This window comes from Epinephelus moara, chromosome 4, assembly GCF_006386435.1.
Source record: "Epinephelus moara isolate mb chromosome 4, YSFRI_EMoa_1.0, whole genome shotgun sequence".
In the NCBI taxonomy this organism is placed as follows: domain Eukaryota; kingdom Metazoa; phylum Chordata; class Actinopteri; order Perciformes; family Serranidae; genus Epinephelus; species Epinephelus moara.
Genome location: NC_065509.1, coordinates 33,981,021 through 34,005,757, shown reverse-complemented (window position 1 = coordinate 34,005,757; position 24,737 = coordinate 33,981,021). Strand labels below are relative to the sequence as shown.

The window sequence follows — 24,737 nt, the reverse complement described above, 5'->3', positions numbered from 1 at the left end:
TTAAACATCTGCTTTAATTTAACGTAAGCTGGGGCTCTCTTTTAAGAATGTCAGACATCCTGTACCTTCTGCCAAGTACTCTTTGTTCAGTACAGTGCAGTGACAGAAAGAGTGAAAAATGATAAACTTTACTATCGATTTAAATATAGCACTAACTCTGCTGGCCGGCTGAAAATGAGTAGGCTCAGTCAATACCAAGCATGAGACTTGACAAACAAGCAAACAAAAAAACAAAAAACTGCATAAATACAGACTTTATAGTTGGAAGGGTTTTTTTTGGGGAGTTTTTCCTTATCCGCTGCGAGGGTCATAAGGACAGAGGGATGTCGTATGCTGTAAAGCCCTGTGAGGCAAATTGTGATTTGTGATATTGGGCTTTATAAATAAAATTGATTGATTGATTGATTGAAGGGAATTGTAGATCAGATGTACAGTAATATTAAAGTCTATGTCTTCTTTAATCAAGAATTTCCATGCAATGGCAGAGAAACAAACAAAGAGAAGACAAAAAAGCAGAATAACAGGATTCATCTCCAGGTAGCAGTTGCCAGTCAATGATTTAAAAGGCATCTTGACTTTTGGTGCAGTGAAGATTCAATCCCCTATTGATCCTCAAAGTGTCAGGTTCTTGACAAGGAGGCCTACACCACTTCCTGATGCAATGCTTTGGCAGGGCAGAGAGTATATCTGAGTGAAACAGAGAGTGGAGGAAGAATGAGGGAGGGAGACAGAAGTTACAGTACGGGCGTGTGTGTGTGTGTGTGTGGAGAATGGAAGGGGAGGTACACTAAACAAACAACAGTAAAACAATAGCATTGACTGTGTGGGTGGTTGTGGAAGTAGTGTCACATTGTTACACCACTGCAAAGTTCATATATATGGATTTGGAACAGCAATAAGTGGCTTTGCATTGTGAATAAGACCTGGTATCGCAGCATGGGGGCTGTCCACTGTGCTATAGAGACTTCAGAAGTGTCCGGCAGCACCACAGGAAGAAGTTAATATCAGCCAAAATATATGTAAATGTCCTCTGACACAATGCGGTCAACAACCAGGTGAGAGCCAATCATGCTCATTTTTATTCCAATAGAAACAGAAGCTTGAAGTTGTTTACTATGCTCCCCCACTAGTGCAGTGGCAACTGCTTCAGGCACAGATACAGGACTGCAATGGCAATCAGTCTTGTAACCTCGGGTGTCATTGTTGTATTAAAACTGTTTAAGCAGGTAAAAAGAAGGCGGGAAAACAGTGCTATTGTGAGACAGGAAATGAACAAGTTCTTTTTTGTGAAGTACAGCAGCTATGTCAGGAAACAACTGTCCAGAACATAACAACAGAGATACAGTTTCATGTGAGGCCAGAGACATAAGAGGTCAACTGCTTTGTATCTGTATGTTTGAGGGCAGCATTGGGGTGGATGTGTGGGATATTCTTTGGTTATTGTGTTGGATGATCCTCTCCTTCATCTTAAACCTGATACTTTAAGTTGTATGAAGTGATCCATACCTTTACCATAAAGGCGGCAGATCAGAGACACTCATGTGTTGTTTGTAACAGTCATATGTCTTGTTTTGACAAGCACTGACAGCCCAGCTCTTTTGTCTTTAAGGTATTACGACCTGTATTTATCAAAAGAGAAACAAGTGAAAGATAGGAGTAAAGATGACAGAACAACAGATTCTTTCTGGACAGGAGCATCGACATCTGAGTGGGAGTGAGAATGAGCAGTGAGGACACACACAGAGGATGAATAGCCCTGGCAGCTGATGTTTTTCCACATCATAACCCATCATCTGATACAGTCCATGTTTTAACTTCTCTCTTTTCTCCATCATGCACCCAGTCACCTTAAGTTCTCCACACTCATTTGGTTCCCATCTCTCACCGCACTGAGAGATTCAGGCCCCTACTCCACCTTTACCTTCCTCTCTGACTCTGTTGTGCTTCATGCCAGCGCCATTGATTAGCTGACTGATGGCAGCTGCACTCGTACTCTCCAGGGTCACGCTCAGATCTGCAAAAAATTTTTTTTTTAAAATATGAATGTATTGGTTTCACCTCAAATGCACTCACCGAATGGGTGCAAACATTAAAAAGCTGTAGCAAAATGTTGTGTGCCAATAGAAAATACTTTCACATGGGATCAGCAGCATCTTTGCAGGGAAGCATTGACCCTACCGTGTTTTGCAAAAGGGCTTCCTATTCACACATGGGAGGCATTTACCTCTCGCAGCTAATGCTGCTTAAAGGAGTTCAAGTTATATTTAAACTGTCTTTAACCAAGAAACATATTAAATACATTTTTCCTCAAAGGTCAAACTCTCACTCTGCGGTGGGACCTTTCTGCTTCCTCTGTCCATTTATCCATGGCTTGACACCGGCGTATAAACAACAGCATGTGTTATTGGCAAGTAGCCTGTTGATGCTGTGTTATCTGATGCTCTGTAAATATGAACTGCCAGCTACAATAACCGCTCATGTAAACCTACTAGTGGTAACTGCAAGTAACATATGTTGGGGTTGCTGATATCTTCCAACTGGCATCACAAATTTTTGAGGTGTGTCAGCACAAGTGGTGAAACACGAGCAGCGATTTTTATCAGCGTCAGCGGTATGACAAATCACCATTAACACTTCACACTCATACAATCAACCACACTGATAAAAAGTGAGAAGTGTCAGATGTAGTCTGTGAAGGAGCTGATTTTAAAATCTTTGAAATGACTTTTGATGTTGGTATTCCATTAAGTAAATTGCATGAAAAACACTTAAAAGTAAAACATCTAAATCCACCTTTCTACAATAAAAGCAAAGTGGAAATCCAGTATACAGCAGTGTAACCAAGAAAGAGAAGAGAAGTATGAAATGATTATCATGACTCTGGCATGAAAATTAGCCAGAGTGTAGTATATTTACATATAAATGAACTTCCCTTAAATTCAAGCCTTGCACACAATGCTGATTAAGCCTATTGCTGCCAGGGAAAGCGCTCTTTATTTCATAGAATACAGGAGTTGTGGTGTCATGGTGACATCAGTCAGCCAGAGCTAAATAGTGCAGGAAGGGGGTAGAGACAATAGTGACGAAGCAGGAGCAGGAGTATTGTAGAAGCTATGGTAGAAAATCCCAAGAAGCGTCCAAGAAAAGTTTCTACAATGGATGCTGCAATAAAACTCAGCATTCACAGTAAGAATTAAAGTAAAAAGAAAGACTTGAAGAGAGCTCCTGAGGACCAGGAGTGATGCAGTGAGCTCAACTGCAGGCATACATCATAAGCATGTGTCGATAATGTTTGTGTAATTAATTACTCTCACTGCCAGAAGGAGGAGACAAAAGTTCCATACTCCAGCTTTAAAGGAATGCTTCACCCACACAGTCTTTATTTACATAATAATTAATCGCTGTTACCTTGAATATGTGAAGAAATTTTCTTGCATGTCTCCACGGTGAACGGAGAATCCAATAAAGGTGAACACTCTTCATGAACTGAAGTGAATGGAGACCACGTTTAACAATAGCAAGCTCTCACACAACTCATGCAGTATAATCCAAGACTGATTTATTCAGTCATATGCTCAGAACTTCCCAAACATGCATTTCCACTTAAACATTATGACTTAAAACATTTCAGCACAGTCTCATACACAGCTGGGTAGCGTGCCTGGGCATGCTGTACTTTTGAACTTTGCTCAAGGGGAGCTCATATGCACACGTGTGCTCCTCTTAGATGGAAATGTTTTATATTTTTGGGGGAAATTGCACTTGTTTGGGAGGTACTGAGCATACAACTGGATAAATGAGACTTGGGTTATACTGCACATGTATGAGAGTTTGTAAACAGATATTTTGATGTAGTTTAAGTTAAATGCAGACCCTTAATACTTCAGTACTTCAGTTCATGAAGGATGATGACCTTTATAGGATTCTCCGTTCACTGTAGAGGCACGCAAGAGGTTTTCTTCATGAATTCAAGAGAACATGTGGTGAGTAGTTGATATACAAATGGTCATTTTGGAGGTGGCGTTTTCTTTTCAGTCACAACTATGTAAGTATATAAGTAACTGTGGTGTCAGTGGTGTCATGTTGAGTGAAAATGTTTTTATCACTTTTTTGATTCAGCTGCTGTAAGGCACTTTTTGCTTTTTGTGTCAATAGGACAGCAGCACTTCCTATCACCTGAGGCTATGAAATGATCTAAATTGATTTCTAAAAGTTAGTGGGTGGGAGGCAGAAGTTCTGTCAAAGGTTAATTTAACCTGAAACCTGTATACCTTCTAACTTAGCATTTCTCTGCCGCATGAATACTCTATAGACCTTTGCAACATCTGTTGGCCGGACTCTGTGTGTTTAACCCACAGTATTCAGCTATCAGCTGTTTGTAATACTGAAATCTCAAATACGTGCATCAATTCTGAATTTGAGCCCAACAGCACACTGTAACAAAATCTGTGCTGCAATCTAATTTGTCCTTTAAGCTTAAAGGAATAGTGCACCCAAAAATGAAAATAGCAACACAACTCCACCTAATGGAGGCTTATGGCGCCCCAGATTCAAACGTCCAAAAACACATAATTGAAACCACAAAATATATCCATACTGCTCGTCCGTAGTGATCCAAGTGTCCTGAAGCCCCGACATAAAAAGTTGTTTGGAAAAACATCATTTGAACTCTGTTTTTAGCCTCATTGTAGCCTGCAGCTCTAACTGCCTCTCTTGTGCGAGACCGTGAGACATGGGCACGCGTTCATGTGTGTTCACGTGCTTTCGTTGGTCTCGCGTGCAAGTTGTGTTGCTACCTCCTCTCCCCTGGGATCTCTGCAAGTGATGTGAGGACTCTAAAACTTCACCTGAGCCTCCCTCGGCATATGGGTGAGTAGATAATGGCTGAATTTTCATTTTTGGGTGCACTATCCCTTTAAGATGTTATATAGTACAATCAAATTTAGACTTAGTTCAAGTTTGTCTCAATGTTCTTCCTACAGATATCTGTAGTTTTACACTTGAGTGGAGCTGCTCAAATGTTTGACCCAACTATGTTGAATAAGGTATCAAAAAAGAAAGGAGGTCTACATACAGGGAGCTTTATTTTTGAGGAGGGAGACTTGAAAAGACCTGACATAGATTTCTTGTTGTGTTTTGCTGTCTGCTCGAATATTTTAGTATTTTAGTCTATGTTATTGCTTGGTATTGTCTGTCTGTACTGAATGGTTGTTCTTGCCCTAGTTTCGTTTGGCACAAAAGCCTTTGAATAAGAATGTGTTCACAATAGACTATTTCAAATATTGATGAAATATGTCACAAATATGTGTAAAAAGGCAATGTGTAGATAAAAGACAAAAATAAAACACAATGACACACACAAAATCATGACAATATTACAGTCTCCCCTTTACGTCAGTCAGGACAATATATAGGTCCAACCATTGCCTGATAATGGAGAAAATAAGGAACACAATTAATAGGTGTCGACCCACAATGCATATAAGCAGAGCTGAGTGTCTTATCTTGGCAGGGGGAGCTCTTCAGCCCGTCACCTTGTCTGATTCTGAGGTGTCTTTCACAAATTGCAATGACACAGGGGCTTTTTCAAAGTGCAGACACTTGAAGTACAGTCTGAACACTCACAGGGACCAAACCACTTATTCACAGCTCGCTTTGTTCCAGCTGAGCTGTCACACCTCTGCAAGGACAACCATCACATCTTATAAGTTATTTTAATGTAATTTATGCACAGTCAGGAACAAGGTAGATGAAAACGGTTTACCCAGATATCACAATATAGATTTATGTTGATATGTTATATTTTAGCAAAAAAGAGCTCAACAGTCAGACACTGCTATTGCTGTGCTGGAAATGCCTCAGTGTGATGACACATTTGGTCACCTATCATATAATCAAATACATAATTTACATATATTGTATTCACTGTTTATGTTATGTTTTGTCACACATTATTATGTCCACGTATTTCATAAAGCATCAGATGTCCTGACAGTGGTTCCCAACTTGTCCAGCCATGGCCTGCAAATTTCTCCTTAGTCATTAGTTTAACGTCCACACAGTTTAATACATTCAGTGTCATACTTGTGTTTGGTCATGCAGTCGAGCTAGTTTGCTGTCTCTGTCAAGTGGTTGTCTGTTAGTCACTCACTGTACAGCAGGAAACATTACTTCAAGTTAAAAGCTCTGTGCCAGAAATTCACTGACCTTCAAAATAAAGTGTGATTTTGAAAATCTTGACACGTTTGCGAGTCACTTGTGGTCCACTCAGAATGGACCCATGACCCACTTTTGGGCTGCAGCCCACCAGTTGGGAACCACTGACATAGAATATACACATCATGTTTTTAGATTTATGTTTCTTTTACAATGTGTCTAACACAAATATGATTCTGTATGTTTGGCAGGATGTACTGGAAGAAAGAAAATGCATATTGATATTAGTTAATTGATAAATCATGCTTGTTTAGATCCACATTAGCGACTGTAGCTATATTTTTAGCTTGTCTTGCTGTGGTCTAAAGTTTTGATTGTGCCCAAAAAATCCAGCATGACCCTCCATAAACCCGCACAGTTTTTGTCCAAACCATAGCAGTAGTTTAGGGCCTGATCCCGACACCAAAAAAATAAATAAATCTTAATCTGTTATTATCAGCTCTGCATTTTGCGCACAATAAGTTCAGCATAACAACCTTGGTGCGTTTCCGTCTTCGAATGCACTCTTTCTCTCTTCCCCCTGTTCTCCGCTATATTGCTCTGTTTGTTGTTTTGTCACTAAGCCCCTCTTTCTATCTCTTTCCCTCTTGATTCAGACCAATGCAACTCCTGCCATTTATGCACGAGAACTGCCAGTTTCATTCAAATAGAATCACGAAAACCGGATCTAGCTCAAGGGGAATATTAAGAAATTACAGCTTAGGCCAGCCCAAACCCAGAGGGTCAGGTCAGGCCCAATCAGGGTCGGATAGAGAATCAAAGCTCTACTGGGGTCCAATCTATTTACAATTCTTGATTAAAAAACAAAATCCCCTTTTCTAATATGAGGGCTAAAAGATAACTTATATCCAACAATCGTTCTGTATATATTTATATGTTTTATGTCAGGGAAATGTGCCTCATCCAGTCCCTTAATTCAGCAGCTTGGCCACTTTTTGATATCTAGCACAATGTTCATTTGAGGTTGTCCAGCTGCTCTTCATTAGACACATTAATATAAAAATGCATCACTTGAGTTTCACCCCATCATGCTCTGACAGTACCAATTAAAGGAATCACAGAAAGCCAAAGAGAGAACCTGTGACTCACAACTGTGCTGTCAAGTATTTTCTTGTCACATCAGACAAAAGCAATCCACATTGCTCATGGTGATAAGCCAATTGATTTCAACCCAGAACGGAGGAAATTGAAAAAAAATGCAAACCTGTCTGTCTAATAATGCTATTAAATACATTGAAGGTATTTAAAGACATGAATCAATGGTGCCATTTTGTATGTTGTTGACTTAGAGATGCACAACTTTAAGTCACACTGGCAGCTGCCATCGATGGTAACAAGCAGGCTGGACTGAGAGTGTGGCAAAGAAACACCTGTCTAGATGGAAGACAGAGAAATCAGTTAAAAAGGATGCAGATAACGTCTGACATTTCTGCTAACACCTAAAAGATTTCTATCTGTGAGATGAATGCTTGAGCTGGGACTGTTTGATTGGGCTGTCCTCTTTGACAGCTGGGGCCACAGAAAGGCAGGTTCGACGGCATTGTCACAGAGGAATCTTATATGACTTCTTTATCATTATTCAGTATTATTGTTTTTTGATTTAGAGTCTGTTTTCCATGGTTGCTTCTACGAAGAATGTCTAAGAGTTATCTGTGCTGTGAAATTTAGTACATATATTTTACATGCATGTTCTATATTATATGGAAGTTTAACCCCACATTTTTATACTATGGTTTGTTTTTGACATATGCTCATTTCAATCACAAAACCTACAGGATACAACATGTAGTATTAAAGGGACAGTGCACCCCACAATCATAAATACACATTTTACCTCTTGCCTGTCTCTTTCCAGAAACAAGACCTGTTTATTTGAGTTAATCCACAGACCTTCTTGTGAGCAGTTTCATGTTGGAACTATTTTTTCTACTGAGCTACACCCACCAATTGTATTACTGAGCACAAGTAAGCATACATCTACTCATGGACAAGAGGCTTGTGTGTGTGACACAGCAAGATGTAAACATTAATTGCTTCCTCCTCAGCTAAGTTGTAAAGTTAGCTTGCTCAGCGGTGCTAGGTGACCAAGCAGTTGATGCACGCCTTCTTCTTTGTTTAGATATTGTTGGCGAGTGTAGTTTGGTAGGGAAAAAAAAGTCTCTACGAGAGGCATCGCTGTTGGGTGATTTGAGCAGCTCATTGCTATCTAGTTTCTTTACATGTGAGAGAAGGTGGACATCTCTGCGGCTGATATCTACAGTGTTTAGCAACTCACGCCATAACAAGCTAGATCAGTGATACTCAAGTTATGATCGGTTGAGTGCCGGGTGGCCAGCCTTTTTTCAGCATTTGAATTTAAATAAGGTGCAATAGTCCATTTAAAAAAAGCATCAAAATAGAGCTTGTTTATCCAAAAAGTGCCAAGGAACGATTCCCTGGACCCCAGAAAAAGGAGAGTGTAAATATCCCAACATAAGCCTGACCTGTGCGTGGTTGGTGCGACTGAATTTCCCTCTTGGCAAAGATAAGTGAGAACAGCAAACACCAAAAGGCTGAAAACAGGCAATTAATGTATTATATATACTGATAAATAATACTGTTTGTTAACTGGCACCTGGTCGTCTGTCATTTTGCAAAAGTGGCCCCAGGCTAAGCCAGTCGAATATCTCAGATCTAGATAAATAAATAGCACTACAGGTAAGAGGAAAAATAGTGTTTTGATTTTGGGGTGAACTGTCCCTTTAGTAACATAATTTGTATATGGTAGGTGCTGTGATTAATAACAATACATGTCAAAAGCAATATAAAAATGTGGAATTCTAGGCATTAACAGGCACAGTTATGACAAAAGACAGACAAAATACCCCAATACTGTTAACACACAAAGCATGGGAATTATTTGACTCCGACATTTTTGAATGGGTGACCTTTAACTCTGAACACTATACAGAAAAAAAAAAACATTTTTCACATTGAATTACATTTATGTATCTAAACACTTTCTTTGTCTGAACAGGAGTAATTGTATATGTATGAAGCTTCAATTTTTGAATTAAGAGAAATGAAACAATGAAACACAGATGACTATTTGTTGCGTGATGCTGTTGTTGTTTTTTTTTCATTGCGTGACTCAAACTGTTCCTCTCATTTGTTGTGGAGGCAAAAGTACAAATACTTAATTCATAGGCCTGAGTCATTTTGTCAGACTTTGTCAAATGAAAGAAACATTCAGCAACTTGAATAACAAAATAATAGCGTATTCCCGAGGGCACAGAGCTGCACAAATGGTAGGGATTTGCATGAAACAGATGAAATATGATAATAGTAGAAATGTATAATTGTTCATGGGTCACAGAGATGGGCAGAGTGGAAGCAGACATTTGCTAGTGCATTTAGATCAAGAATAACTCATCGTAGCACTGAGCGCACAGAGAGACAGGCACACATGCAAAATGTCATGCTGAATTTGTTGATTGATATTTGGGCAAGCCTCACTTCCTGTTAAAAACAAGCAGTTGCTTGTAAAACACAATCACACACAGTGCTGAGGGAGAAATCAGGGTGTCATTAAGAGACAGATTTATTTGAGAAATAACATAATTCTAATTGTCCAGAAACCAGTATCCCATCTGCATCACCGTCACCCATGAAATTAAATTTTCACAAGACTAGCTTTGAGTTGATAGAAAATGCTTCAGGTACAAAAGAAGCAAAAAAAGCTGTGATTTGATTTCCTTTCACTGTGGTCAGTCGCATTCTTAGGGGGAGGGGAGAACAGTGCAATCTTAAAGCGATATTTGATTTACATTTAATGTGTATTTAATTGCTGTGTTTGTCAACTGTGAGCTGTGTGGTCCACAAAGGTAGCCAAATAACCTACATTACTTCACTAACCTCCCCATTAATGTGAAAATAGGATCAATGAAGCGCTTGATGAAACTAATGTGCTGTATATGTCTTGCTATGCAGATTCAAGAATAACAAGAATTGAGCCTTTTAGATTTCCTGCCTTTTATTCCCAGAAGAAACTCTATATGGACTGCTTTGTATCAACTGCTAACAGACAGCAGCTGTCCATTGTTGTGCCCACAATTTCTGAATGTTGATATAGTCTATATCATATCTACTGTATATTTCTAATACTGTAAATGTAGACATACAGTGTATCAGTGCTGAAGCTGAGTGATTAAACCTTTATTCAATGACAGGGTTTTGAATGCAACAAATAAAGATTTTAGGTCACAAACCATACAGATAAAAGCTCTGTGCTTGAGAGCTGGAGCAACTAGTCAAATTCAGAAACACTTTATCCAACAAACACTTTGTATATTGATTGATTAACTGACAGATTGATGGTCTGTCATAGATTTACCATAAAAATCTACAGCTACCTGACAGACTGTCTCTAACACGTCTGGGAACCTCATTAACATGTCGTGTGTTTGGGGAAATTTCCTGCTTCCTTATGCACATGTACACCAGTCTTAGATTCTGGTTTGTTTCATGTCACCTTTGTATTTGTATTATCTGTACAGTTTGCAGGTGTAATGACTGAGTGAGTTGTACAAGTGTAACAGACAGACAGCAGGAATGCCTCCTTGCATCGCTGCAGCTGTGAGGCAGGTGTGGAAGAGGCACCATGATGAGTGACAAAATAATACTACCTTCACATTCTTCAACCTTTTTTATTTGATACAAAACTCAAGCTCTGGTGTGAACAATGCTGATGAGATCATGATGTTACCGCTCATCTTTTTATTAGTCTAATTACTGACACTGAATTCAAGAGGATTCATTAAACCTGCTTTAAAGAAATGTTCAGTTATCTTACATAGATAAAGGATTGTAGCTGTATTTCAGAGAGTTACATAGCTAAATGTGTTATCTAATGATGCTTCACCAACAAGTGAAAAACATAACAGCCAGTTTTGGTGGTGGTGACTATAATAAATATGGACGTAGCCACACCATTTTTGCATTTTCGTGGTCGCCGTCTTGGATTTTTGGATCCTGAAGTTAACATATTTGGACCAGAGGGTGGAGATAATCGCTAGCTGGTAGCTTGGTTAGCACAGTGCATTTACAGCTGTGTTTAACTGTGATAATGCTAATGCTCATTTTCACGAGTGCAAAACAGGCTCACAGGCAAAAAAAGTTGAGTATTCCTGCTTTAGACGGTCTTTTAGTACAACCAAACACCAAACGACTTTTTTTAGGCGACCAACTATTGTGGCATTGGTAGTGACTTAAAGCGGCCACGTCCTTGATTATATGAATAACATTTAAATGGGTGTGTTATATGAAGAAAAAAAAAAACACCTTTACAGTTGTGATGAATGACTGTCAGCTTGTTGTTTCTGCTTGGAGCCAGCCTCAAGTGGCCACTCAGGGAACTGCATGTTTCAGCACCTTTGTGTAGGCCTCATTTTTCATCTCCAGAAGTTCCTACTTGGTTTTGATTTTCATATTCTAGTGTCAGTAAAACTTAAATTGTGTATTAAAACAGCAAAATCATGCACATACAGTTATTTGAATCTACAGTGTAGGTTTGTCTGCTCAAACTGTCGCCCACTTCATGTGATTGTCTCACTCCTAACACATGTGGATGTAGCCCATTCAAGCTGTGAGTGAAAATTCTGAAGCTGTTGTAAACTCAAAATCAGGAATTTTTAAGTCGAGGTGTTATTTATGTTGGCAGTCTCACCACCAGCTCCTAGATGTGCCATTAGTCTTAATTGCTTCCTTCCAAATTTTCATCATAGTCAGAAAAAGGTCATTTATCATCTTGAACATTCTGTAGAGACATTTTTAAACTTGGATGCATGTCTACAGCTTGCTGCTATCTCGGCTGTCAGGGGAGCCAGTAATTCAGAATTTCAGCAAAGTGGACTATGCAGAGGTGCGGTGCAGCATAAGCCTCCCTGTGTAGTGGAATATGTCAAAACTTCACTTGCCTTTCAGCCCACTACTGCTGAAAAAACTGTGTCTCCTTGGCTTGCTAGGTGTTTGACATTCTTCACCAGTGACTGGTTTAGGTGTTTGACATTCTTCACCAGTGACTGGTTTACTTCAGCTGGAATCAACTGTTTGCGGTGAGCTGGATGCCTCTCTAAACCCTCACATCCTCCAGCAGCTAAACAACCACATGTGGACTGGCTCAGGAAAATTGAGACATCCAGCACAATGCAGTGCTATATTTCCATAAATCTTCTCTCTCTCAATCTGCTTCCATGAAATCCTTTTTGATCATGTGCAATCCCTACTCAGTACCTGGCTGCTGACCATTTTCTACACACAAATGTCCATTTGGCACGAAGAATGCAGCAGACATGATTCTGCTTAACATTTCCAAGCCGGACAAATTGGGCTAAGATACCAGCTGTTAAGCATGGGAAGGCTAATCAGTTTAGCAGAATGCTGAGGATTATGCAGTCAAAGAAGAGTTGTTGTTCTAAACACAATATACTGCAGAGGACAACACATCTGCTGTTGGTTTCGTTATCTGAGCTATTTTCTCTTGTTCATTCTGGAAGCTCGTCTTAGCCTTGTTATTTGCTTGCTGCTGTTTACCACAGGCCTGTCGTGAAGGAAGTGTCCAATTAACTGTGGATTTGGTGGCATGTGCTATCACATCAGGGTTCCCAGAGTCTCACGTCATCTGTGTGCTTGTGTGGCAGGGTGTGAGGGCTTTAGGCCAGCAGTTTTAAATCACTTCCCTCAGCTAAATGTACTGCATAAAGCATTGTGTGTCTGCACGCGATAAAAAGAACGAGACAGGAAAAGAGCTTCAGAGAGACTGAAAGTGTCTCTAAGACACTAAGAGTTTGTCTTCTGTATATATTCTGATTATAAACATTACAACATTACAAAGACAAAATGGGACAAAGCAAATATATTTGATATTTCCATTCACTCCATTTCATAGTCATTATGTGAATGCATGTCACGTCACTTTGCTCAAACAAAACACTGGGAGCATAAGGCATGACATGTTTTTCAGAAAGTCGAGGGCGTTTTAACTTGAGTAATGGTCTACGTTCATTGCTTTTTTAAAGATAACCATACATTATCGGGGGAATATCTAGGGTTTCGTCTTTAATAACTTGTATAGCTCTGTGTTGTGGACACTATATAAATTGGTTATTTCAGTTATAATTTAGGCATGATACTTTACCTTTAGAAAGGCCACTTAGAGAGCACCGACCTCCACCAAGGGCAACAGCCCAGTCTTCTAATATGCAATTCTGCAAGTGCAAACAGTACATATCTCTGGATATATTTCCAAAACTAATAGAATAAATGTAAATTAGAGGGTAGAAGATTAGAAAAACACGTGGTTTAAGTCCACAATCATAAACTTTACAGTGATTATTATTATTGCTTGTTCTCGTGAAGCATCTGAACATAGCTTCTTAATGTCACTGGTGGAGTTTATTGCATAATATTTACATTTGGATATGAGTAAAAGGTAGGGCAGTGCAGTATATTGTAGGTTGTCTTTTCCTGTTTTATTAATTTTTTTTAAGGCTGAATTACAGTAAAGTGAAGTAATGTTTTATTATTGTCCCGTACCCACTTAGTCATTATTTCTACGTAAGTGATGATTATCAGTAAAAACATCTCATTGTGTAAATATTTCGCATCAACAGTCAGTCCTATAATAACGTCCCGTAATCAAAAATATTGATTTTATCCACATTTCCCAGCCATAGCAGTTTTTTCACAGTAATTAGTATCTAGTTCCTAAGATGTTAAGGCAGAGGGTACTTGCTGTAGCTCTGGTTGAGGGTGAGAGGCTGTCAGTAAATAGTTTGTTGGACACAGGGAAACGGAGATCTGTGTGGGTACATGAGACCCTTAAAAAGAGGGTGGATCACGGGGAGTATGGGTACATGAGACCCTTAAAAAGAGGGTGGATCACGGGGAGTACCACCAGTTGATCCAGGAGCTCCTCCTCCATGATGGATGTTTCCAGTATTGCACTTAAATGCTTCCACGCCTGCTGTTTTCTATTGAGATCGTGGTAACTGTGGTTTGTAAGACACTAGACACTAGAAAGCCAATGTTGCATACTATGTCTTCATATGCATTTCTCTTCCATTTAGATGACATTTCTGCCCTCAGGCCACCTTCTGGATCAAACAGAAATGTATATGGAGCCAGCGTGTGCAACACTTGTTTTCTACATATCGCACCGTCATTTCAAAGAAATGACGGTGCGATATGTTAACTTTATAAAGACAACGGAGCAGATAAAAAGTAAATATATAAACACACAGAGGGATTAATAAATAACAGACCGTCTATAATGTAGTTTGTTTCAAATGAAGCTGGGAGCCTCTGCAGTTGTGGTGAGTAAAAGCCCCGCCGCTATTTGTTAATGTTATTACTTTATGTCCGACCGTGAGGATGTACCATTGTTTGCTAGCTTGATGCTAATGACAGTAACGTTAACTCAGCGGGTTGACAAAGTGCCTCTGCTGTTTCACACCATCATTTCCCCCTTTTACTCTGTGTGGTAACATCCCTAGAGGAAATATTAAAAACGCTGGGGTGTTGTTGTCATACAGTTGTCTACGGCAGCAGATCGTTCTGTGTTTCTACTGGTCAAAGTGACGGCTGTGATGGGAGAATTGGATCTCAGTGAAGGGCAAGTGGTCCATAACTTTAATTTTGGAGACAAAAAAATGTAGGCTTAGCGCCCTGTGGTCCATTGCCCAATAGGAAATGTAGAATACTCAAAAGTGCTTGAGTCAGTTTTCTCAGGGAGTAAAGTTGGAAGTAGTTTTAAAATAATTGAGTTACTTTACTTAGGGAGTAATGCTGTAAAGTAACTGGTTACTTTTTTAAAAAGTAACACAGTAACGTACTTTGATTACTTTTAAAGTAACCCTTACCCAACACTGTCTACTACCAGTGATCAACACTTTGCCAAAACCCTTGTTGAGCATTTTGTTTCTATATTATTTTTTCCACCAAGGCCAATAGCCCAGTTTTACAATGTTAGTGAAAGTGAAAAATAGTTAGTGTAACCGCCACATGATTCAGATCTGCTCCAAAATTTAGTGGGTTCCTCCTTGGCTCATGCTACACTCTTCCACCAAGTTTCATGAAAATGGAACCAATATTTTTTCCGTTACACTGCAGACAGACAAACTGAAAACATCAGCTCAATGTCAGACTGAAGATGGAAACGGAGTCAACAATTCTTCATGTCTGGCAGTACTGTAGTTGTTCAATTAGGAAAACTGCTTCACTTCAGCTGTTGGCACTGTGCTCCATAACCTTGTGCTTACTATGAGAGGGTGGGGGCAGACTCCGTCTTTGGTCTTCTCTCTGCAAATCGCTCAAGACTGGCCTCATAAAACAAGGTCCCAAGGTTGAGACACTGTTGGAGTCTGACTCGGACACTGTGTGCTATAAGCAATGATGCAATAAACCTTTGTTTGGGGAAGTACTCACACAGCATTACACTGTAGTGGTCACTGAGCTCTCAGCATGGGGCCAAAGGCACAAGTATTTTTCTTTTACAGCCTTTTTTAATCTTTTCCAACAGATGTTTTTTAGATATATTTTTCCTGCCTCTTGCACAGCTTTCTGGCCAACTGTATAGTCTGAAATTGTTCATTTATTTATTTATTTGTTTTAAATTTTTTCTTATTATTAATGTTGTCTGGCAGGCGGATTTGCCTTCATCTTCTCTTCTCCGTCTGTTTATGTTTAAAGTGCTGACACTTACCTGACACTGTTTCCTTTTCTGTTTCATCCAAGCTGTGTGCGTATAGATCTGCTTGCAAACATATACCTCTGACCCAAAAGTTTTATGATTTCTTTGTGACATTTTAGTGACCTTTTGAACTAATAGTCTTCATGTTTTTATGCTGCCTATTCTGTTCACTTTCCCTTTGTGTGTAAAAAAAAAAAAAAAAAAAAAAGGGAGCTGAATTTGCTTTTCGTCTATTCTGTTTTATTCTCTTTGAAGAGAGACAGATGAAAAGAAGGATGAGGGGAGGTTGTTAATACTTTTCATAAAGCTACTCCAGGCAATATGGATTGGAGGCTGGCAGCTTCCCTTCATGTACATGTAGATCAGTTACACTGTTAAATCAAGTGTTGAAATGTGTAATATGTTGTCATTTCCATCAAACACTTGAAAATAGTATCTTACTCTTTTGGTTATGTGAAGTTATCGTAATGGAGTGTACTATGCCATGAAAAATAATCTTCAAAAATGATGTGCCAAAGTCACGTGCCTCATTGTTATTTTGAATATAAAAGGCGTTAAATATACAGGTCCGACTGTCCCCATCTTTGAGACAGCGAAAACACAAAAGAAATCATAGCATTGTACCAATGCTCTTAGGAGTTCTCACCATCATATTCACTTTAATAACCGTATATCACTAGCATGGAAATCCAGACTAATCCAAATCCAAATCTAGAGAGATTTAGGGTCTAGCTATGAGTAATGCAAATGGCCCAACTCGAGGGGCGACACCAAGCATACATTCAGAACAATACACGGGGTGACGTATCCAGAGCTTAGCTACCAGGGGAGCTAACTGGTAGATTACACTCTTGCCATATCTGGTCGGCAAAACAGCAAAAACGTTCTTCTTGCAAAGGAAACATTCGAGCGCCATCTTCTGTTCCTCTTTTAGAGAAAAAGCCAAGTCTAACTTGTTCATTGTAACAGCCAAAGCCGTTTCAAACAACTGGTGTTCATCCGTAGCCATCTTGCAATGTTTACTGACTGATTCCGGACTTCGTCGTCGCAGCGTTGTCGTCATCTGTGGCCCGCCTATATCAGATACACCGATGTGATTGGTGCAGCTCGGCTCCAAGGGCATGGGTAATGAGCATCATTACTGATTGCCAGTGTGAGTGACTCGCTGAGCAAATTCAAATTGTGCTCTAGCGAGAACTCTGGATTTCCACGGTAGTATATCACAGGCACTGTAAAGGAAGAGAACCATTATGTGAATCAAATAACTAATGCATTCTGTAATTTAGATTTGTCACCATACTGCTCTTAAAATAGTCAAATAGCTAACGTTTTAATGAGGAGCTGCATTTCTCTGTAAAATATGGGAAATGTTTTGTGTTAGTCATATCTACAAATACAATTTTTTACAGAAATCTGATCATAGCAGACTTCAAATGTAATGGTGCATTAACTCCTATATTCACTAAGCATGCACCCACAATGAATTATAGGTCCAGTGTGTAGGGGAATATAAATGCAAAAATGAAATACAATATAACACGTTATTTAATCACTGGAAAATAAGAAGAATCATGTTTTCGTTATCTTAAAATGAGCTGTTTATATCTACATAGGGAGTAGGTCCTTGTCCTTGTTTGAAGTAATCATTTTGGGTCATATTGGCTGAATATTGAACAGCATATCACCACAGTTAAGGTGCCAGTGAGTAAACAACGACCTGAATGAAGCAGCTCTCACAATAAAAACCTGACTTCAGCTCCATCATCAACCCTCTGTGTTCTTCTCCCATACGAGTGTAAAAGCACTCGTTTGTTATGTTTAATGCTTTTAAACTTTTAATCTATGTAAAGGAACTTTACATGTGTAATAATAGACTTACTTTCTGTCCAGAGCGACGTTCAGCAGTTACGAGCCGTCACGTGTTTTTAGAATCCATCGAGGAGAGAAATAATCCATCAGGGAAACACTTCAGAAACATTATAAAGTGATAGTTGGATGTTTTATCCACTTATTTCTCAAATACCTAAATAATTATTTACTGTTTTGGAAGCGGCGCTTGTTAGACGGTGGCAGCCATGTTGATTCTGTCGTCCAATCACAAATTGTGTTATTAGATGGTGAAATGCGTGTAAACAGCTGAACCAATGACCGTTGCGAAATAGCGGAGGCGATCCTCAGAGAGTAAATAATGACCAAGATAGTTATCTGTAGTTTACCGAACTAATGACTGATGTGTTTAAACCCGCGATCCGACCCGCATGTTATTTTTTCCACCCAGATCCGAACCCGGGAAAAAATGTTTTTTTTAAAAACCACCCGCAAATCAGCTGTTTTTGCGGGTACCTGACCCAGTGCAGGACTCTGCCACAGAGTCTGCCATGTTGCATTGCCATGTTTCTGCGGTAGCCCAGAACTAACAAACCAAACACTGGCTCTAGATAGGAACATTTGCATTTTTGCATTAGCCACCGTAAGTAGCAGATCCTTTACAACTAGCAGCATCGGAAAAACACTTTATTCAGTTTTTCTACTGCTTTGGAGAGGAGCAAACACCTGCAGATATTTCTGCTCCTGGTAAAAACCTCCGTCCCGTCCAGTTCTTTAGTTATCAGGGAGAAAAGGCTAGCGGCCCATCTCTGACAAGCTGAACAGTGTCAGACAAACAAAACTGCTTTATTAAGTGTTTGTACTGGTTTAAATCACCGGGTCCGTTTGTTTTGGAGAGGAGGCGACCTCTGCAAATAGTGTGGCTCATGGTAAAAATCTCTAGAATGTCTGGATCACAAAAAAAGTTGAGCACACATTTAGTTAGTTAGTTAGTTAGTTAGTTAGTTAAGGTAAGCAAACAGTATCAGGTGCTAATTGTGAGACCATCCTGATGACGTGAGCTCAACATTCTGTTTCACTCACTCTATCAGTCTGGGCTCACTGCCGCGCCAGACATTTCCAGTGGGTGAGAGTACTCACCTTGACAGAAAACCTCTTTAGGCAACAATGAATACTGAAGGAATTCTAACTGGGACAAGTTTCAGCTGTTTGCAATCTTCAGTCTTCGCCACTAGATGCCACCAAATCCTGCTAAATCTTACGCATGGCTCCTTTAAGATATAACCAGTGCTAATGTGTGACTTGAAATTGTTAGTTCAGTCAATGCAAGAACATATTTGGACAAAATACAGTGATGAATCTAGAAATGACTTCCGTTAGTGCCCCTTATTGTGCATGTAATTTAATTGAGCTTTGGATCAATGCAGCTGGGCCCTAAAAGCTTCCTTTGGCATGTTTGTGTCATCAATTGAATTGAATGCACAGACTCTGACTTGCCCTTCATGTCTTCCTACATAATGAAATGGCTGCCGGCGGTGTGGGCTGAGTAACACTGCTGCAGATGATGACTCCAGCCCTGTCTTGAGTCTGGCTGAGTTCAGACCTTGAAACCCACTGAATTGAAATGTGAAATAATTCATGATAGAGGATGTAAAGTCTCATCGTAAGTCCAACAGGGAAATGGTGGTGTACTATGGGGCTTACGGAAACAAGCCGGTGATTGAAAGCGTTTATTGCACACAACTTCTGTAGCCTGCAGGGCTGAACTGAAAGACCAAAAAAAAAAAAAAACAACAACAAAAAGAAAGAAAACATCAGACAGTGGAGATACAAATGAGGTGAACTAGTTTAGAGCTTGAGGATTTTACCTGTACAACTTTAAAAAAGCAGGACATTCACAGCTTCGGGTATTTACGTAACAAGGACAAAAAGACAGTGAATAAGCATTGGAGTGAGTTGAGCCTTGTTGACAGAGTGGCCTTTTGTTCCTGGCGAGGACAGTTGCTAGATTGAATTGATCTGACTTTAGAGCCTAACCATTTATCTTGGTCAGTCATGTCTGATCTGTGGCTGTCAAGTGGAGACGGGCTTCTCAGAGAAATAAACTGCTTGGAGAGCTAGTGAGGGCTCTACTTTACCTCTCTGCCATTGCGCTGGCATTTGTGTGTTCGTTTCTCTCATGAAATGATCAAATTTTTCAGCAGTAAAATGTTTCGAGCTGAAACAATTAGTCAATTATTGGTTAAGTTGTTGAACAGAAAAATATTTCACAACTATTCTAATTATAAATGGTTTGTTTTTCCAAACCAAAAAGCCAAATGTTTGCTTTTTCCATAATTCTCAATTGTGCTAATTTGCTGTATTTCTTTCTTATGCTTGATGGTGAACTGACTATTTTTTTTAGTTTTACACTGTTGATCAAACAAAACAAGCAATTTGAAAATATTACCTCAGTGGGAATTATCTTGTAGACCAAACAATTAATCAGTTAATCTAGAGTGTAATCTGTGAAATAAAAGATAATGAAAATAATCATTAGTTGTAAAAAATGACCTGAGAAACTCACTGATTTTATGTGTCATGTTCCCATGTGATTTTTGTTCCTATTATATTAAACAAAACTACTTAGCAACAATATTTTCAATTAACTTTTATTGCAGTAATAACAGCGTAATATTTAGCAGACAGTGTAGTAAAAAAATGTCTTAATTTACAGGCAGTTTAAGCAGAAACACAGTAGTGTTGTAGGTTACAAGATCAAATGGGGAAAAATGTTCCATTACTTTCCTCCAGCTGCAACAGAAAGCTGTTTGGTCCTGCAGCCATATTTTCCTCGGAGATTTTCACTTTAGTTCACCTCTCTCCAAGGACCCCCCTGGAAAAAAAAAAAAAAAAGTAAAGATTTTATTGGCACAGTTGCAGCTCAGCACTGTCACTCCAATTTAGAAGGCTGTTAGCTGATCCTTTTGACCGTGTCTTCCGCTACCTGGGCCATTTCTAAGCCACAGATGATAATCCTCAAGGGGCCCTCATTAAGTCTTTGCTCCAATTAAGCCACACTCATTTTGCCGCAGCACAATTGCTCTGTACCACAGCGCACAAATCCTCCAACAGTGGATTAGACTGATCAGTGGGTGGGATGAAAATAGCAGCACTGGTAAGTCAGAGGAAGAGGTGAGCGTTTCTTGGTTGTCAGCATCCACTGCTCACACGTCTGGTGGTGTGCAACAAACAGTTTGAGTTGGGAGGGAAACTATACCACATACGAAATGATGCTACATTTTTAGCTGCTGTAGATATGGCCTGTTTAAGTGGCTCAAATGTGGCTTAGCAAGTGGAATCACCGGGCAAACCAGTACTGCTGAACTTTGATATAGTGAGTAAATTCCTGCTGGCGTTAAGGCTTTTGATGCCTTCGGTTTTCTTATGCTTCACACTTTCATAATCTGTTCTGAATCCAGTAGCAGTATGGATGAGAGTGGCTTCTCATAGACTTTTCAGCGTATGTTTCTTTGATAAAAAGATAGAAAGAGTTTTGATAGTAACAGTATAAAAGGTTAACTGTCAGTTATATTTAGAAGAAATTTACAAAATGTAAAATGCTACTGTACATGTATCCTGATGTGAGAATGACTGAAGGTTGTGTAATAAAAAAAAAACCATAGCAATATAACTACACTAACACAATATTTTAAAGGGTCTTTAAGTTGATGTATTTATGTAATAAATAAATAAAAGGGAAAAAAAGAGTAATCATTAAAACAATATTCGGGGTTTAATAGAACTAATCCTTGGCATCGGGGGCTCTTGTGATTTGGAAGTTCAGTGACATCAAAGCTATTGCCCCACTCAGCACTACAATGTGCATTATGAAATACTACTTTCTGCTTCGTCATGTGTTTTGACTCGCCTAGTACTCAAGAACTCTTCCAGTCAAAGGCATGGATTTTATTGGAAAGCTTTCAGAACCCAGTGAACACATCATTTCAGCCTGTTCCCATCTCAGGTCGTCAAATACCAACACTTTGTCAGGCCCCTGGGTGTGTAGCATCAACATCAAAGGCACCCTACGTGTCTTTATTGGAAGTACAGAGCTTTTAAGTAACTACACTGTAAACCCATTGGCGGCAGCACTTGACTCTGAGAGCCACTGATGCAGTATAAAGAGGGAGGAAGTCAGTGCAGGGCCAAACAAAAAAAGAAGTTGACTCAGTAGATCACAGTTAGTGTCCTATGTGAGCCCAAAAGTCAACATTGTTTTAACATAACGTAATTTATGTACTGTTGTCATGCACTTGCGTCACATTACGTTATTATTGCCGAACAGATGTACTTATTTTTACCCAAAACATCATCTTTTTTCAGCCTATCAAAGTAATTTTGTTGCTTAAACCTACCTGCAACTGTTCGAAAACATAAACCATGTGCTACAGTGTGTTTCAGTTGTGTGTCACATAAAGAGTCTAAAGGGTGCCCTGTGTGGCTGTGAGATGCTAAGGGATGTGACGAAGCTTCGGATTTTGAAGACCTAGGATTAAGATTGGTTAGATCAGTTTGAACATGAATGGTGCTCGTATAATCTCGAAACAGCTTTCTGATGAGGTGATGGCCAGCGGATCTCACTACCACATGTTTGAACTGACAGCTGAGTGAATGATGACTTTTCAGCCATCATATGTGTTGACACTCTTCACTAACACTTCACAGTGCCACCTTTACAGGAGCTGTATATGACATTCAGAGCATATCTAATGATACCGAGTCTGTGACAGAATCATCTAACAGTGCTAACAGCATGAACAGCACTAACAATGGCAACCATGCTGACAAAGCTAATGGTGTTAACACTGGGGGGGACCAAGTTGGGGGGCGTTATGCTTTTGCGATGACAGTGGTAGGGCAGTGATTGGAAGGCTAGTGGAGTGCAATTATTTTTTCCAAGCATGTTTGGTAACACGTGGGATGTACATACAGTGAGTCATGTGCACTTATATGCTCTCATATGGATATGTGGCCAGACCATCTACCACAACAGACAGAGGGTGGATAGCTTCATTCTCTGTTCATGACACTATATCTTTAAATAGCAATCTTTTTTTTTTTCTGCTACAATTTTGCTCTGAATGTCATATACAACATAAAACCCCTACATTCATTACTATCAGTTTCATTAGCAACTTAGTATTCAGCATTTTATACTTTTTCTATCAGCTGCCATGGATTTTGGTTGGATTGCCTTGACTTGCAGTTTTGGCATCCTAGGAGACAAGCATTGTAAGCGTTTCTTTACAGTCTGTGAGTGCAGCCCGTTGGTAAGATATACTGAGTGACAAGAACAAGTAAACTGTTGTTTCACATATGCTGTGGACACTATGCAATCAGTTACCAGTTTAATTCTGGCTGCGTTATGGTCGACTGCGCGTGCTGCTCTCTCCCACTCAATGAACTAAGGTGCCAGAGATCCACAGCCACACCGAGCACGGGCAGATTAACCAAGCAGCACTGAGGGTTTTGTAATGAAAGGTAGCTAGCTAATGTCTGCTCAGAAAGTATGTTTATGCTCTTCTTTGAAAAACAGAGTGTTGCCTTTAAACTGTTGCTCCTGTGCATTTGAACAATGTGCCAATCAGTCAGTAAGGGACATTCACTGTCCAAGCCTGCACCACTAAGTTGAACGGCATGAGCCCTGCAAATACTACTCACTTGTCTTCCCCGACTCAAATGATGGTGTAATGAGCCATTCTCTGGCAGCTGTTTAGGCAGAAAAATGATCAGGTTGACCAAGCAAGGAAAAAGATACTGTGCATATGTCACACAGGTCTTTTCTTGCCTGCGATGCGGGTGTGGTTTAGCTAATGTTCTTCCTAGGACTGACATTTCTTCAAGGATGTTTATCCTGGATCACTGGGCATTTGTGGTGGCTGAGTCGGTTAAAGTCGTGAGCTCACTATCCATGTCTGCTCTGATTTGTGTTTCTTTTGTTTTCTTTTAGACCCTGGAGTAAGTGACCTGTGAATAGAGTCACGCTGGAGGTTTTCTAAAGGACTCCTTGCTTCTGTAACAGTGTATGGACATCTGACATTGGGAAGCCCAGCAGGTATGTCAAAATCAGTTTATATCTTCTTGTAATTGTGGACGCTGCTGCCTTTTTTATTTTAGTTCTTTCTTAAGTCAGGTTTGGATTTAAAGGTCAGTTTTGAATAATAGGAAATAAATGAATATGGCCAAAAAAATAAAAAATCCACATCTACCATGTCATTCTGATCTCGGCATGTACACAGATACACACAAACTATATTTAACTTCCATGTATAATGTATCCAAGCATAATTTAAATGTGGTTTTCCATATAATAACAGGAAAAATGGAAATTAAAGCAGCTGTGCGGAACTTTTTACCATTAATAAAACTGTCCCTAGTTCGTATCACCCCCCCTTGAAGATCTGCATATTTATTTGAACCCAACAGCGACAAAAAAGCCTTTCTCTATATGGCTATTTAGCGTAGCCTCGCTCGGGTTGGACACACAGCGGAAGTCAGCAAACCAGAATACGGCACCCGAGGCGAAAGTGATTCTGCTTGCCCGCAGCGATTAAACGACAGAAGAAGGAGCCGTGTTTACAGTGTTCTTCGAGTAAGCAGTATGCAACGAGCATTTCTGAACACATAACACCTAACAGTTTTACCAGAGATGTATCTATGAGGACTTGGTTGTACTTTTGATGTCATGGCGGATAACGAAGGAGCATCATCTAAAATAATCTGTGACTGTGACCATGAACACAAATATACAGCAGGCAGTTGTCCTCAGTTTATAAGAAATTCAGAGCTACACCAGAACATTTATGAACAGGTCTTACTTTACTACTAATTTGTGTGTAACGTTAGCATGTTTCCACTAATTACTTGGACTGACCTAATGTTAGTAGCGTTAGCTTTGCAAGCAAAGGCTGCAGGTAACAGCTTT

At 39.6% G+C, this 24,737-nt stretch overlaps 1 protein-coding gene across 4 annotated transcripts in view; it reads left to right on the top strand.

The window, feature by feature from the left end:
* lingo2 (leucine rich repeat and Ig domain containing 2) overlaps window positions 1-24,737 on the top strand; it is a 311,243-nt gene that overhangs the window by 83,169 nt on the left and 203,337 nt on the right. For all 4 annotated transcript variants that reach the window (XR_007569859.1, XM_050043129.1, XM_050043127.1 and 1 more), the window contains one exon: window positions 23,763-23,867. The gene's annotated coding sequence lies outside the window, so the exon portion shown is untranslated. The remainder of the gene's footprint in view (window positions 1-23,762; window positions 23,868-24,737) is intronic.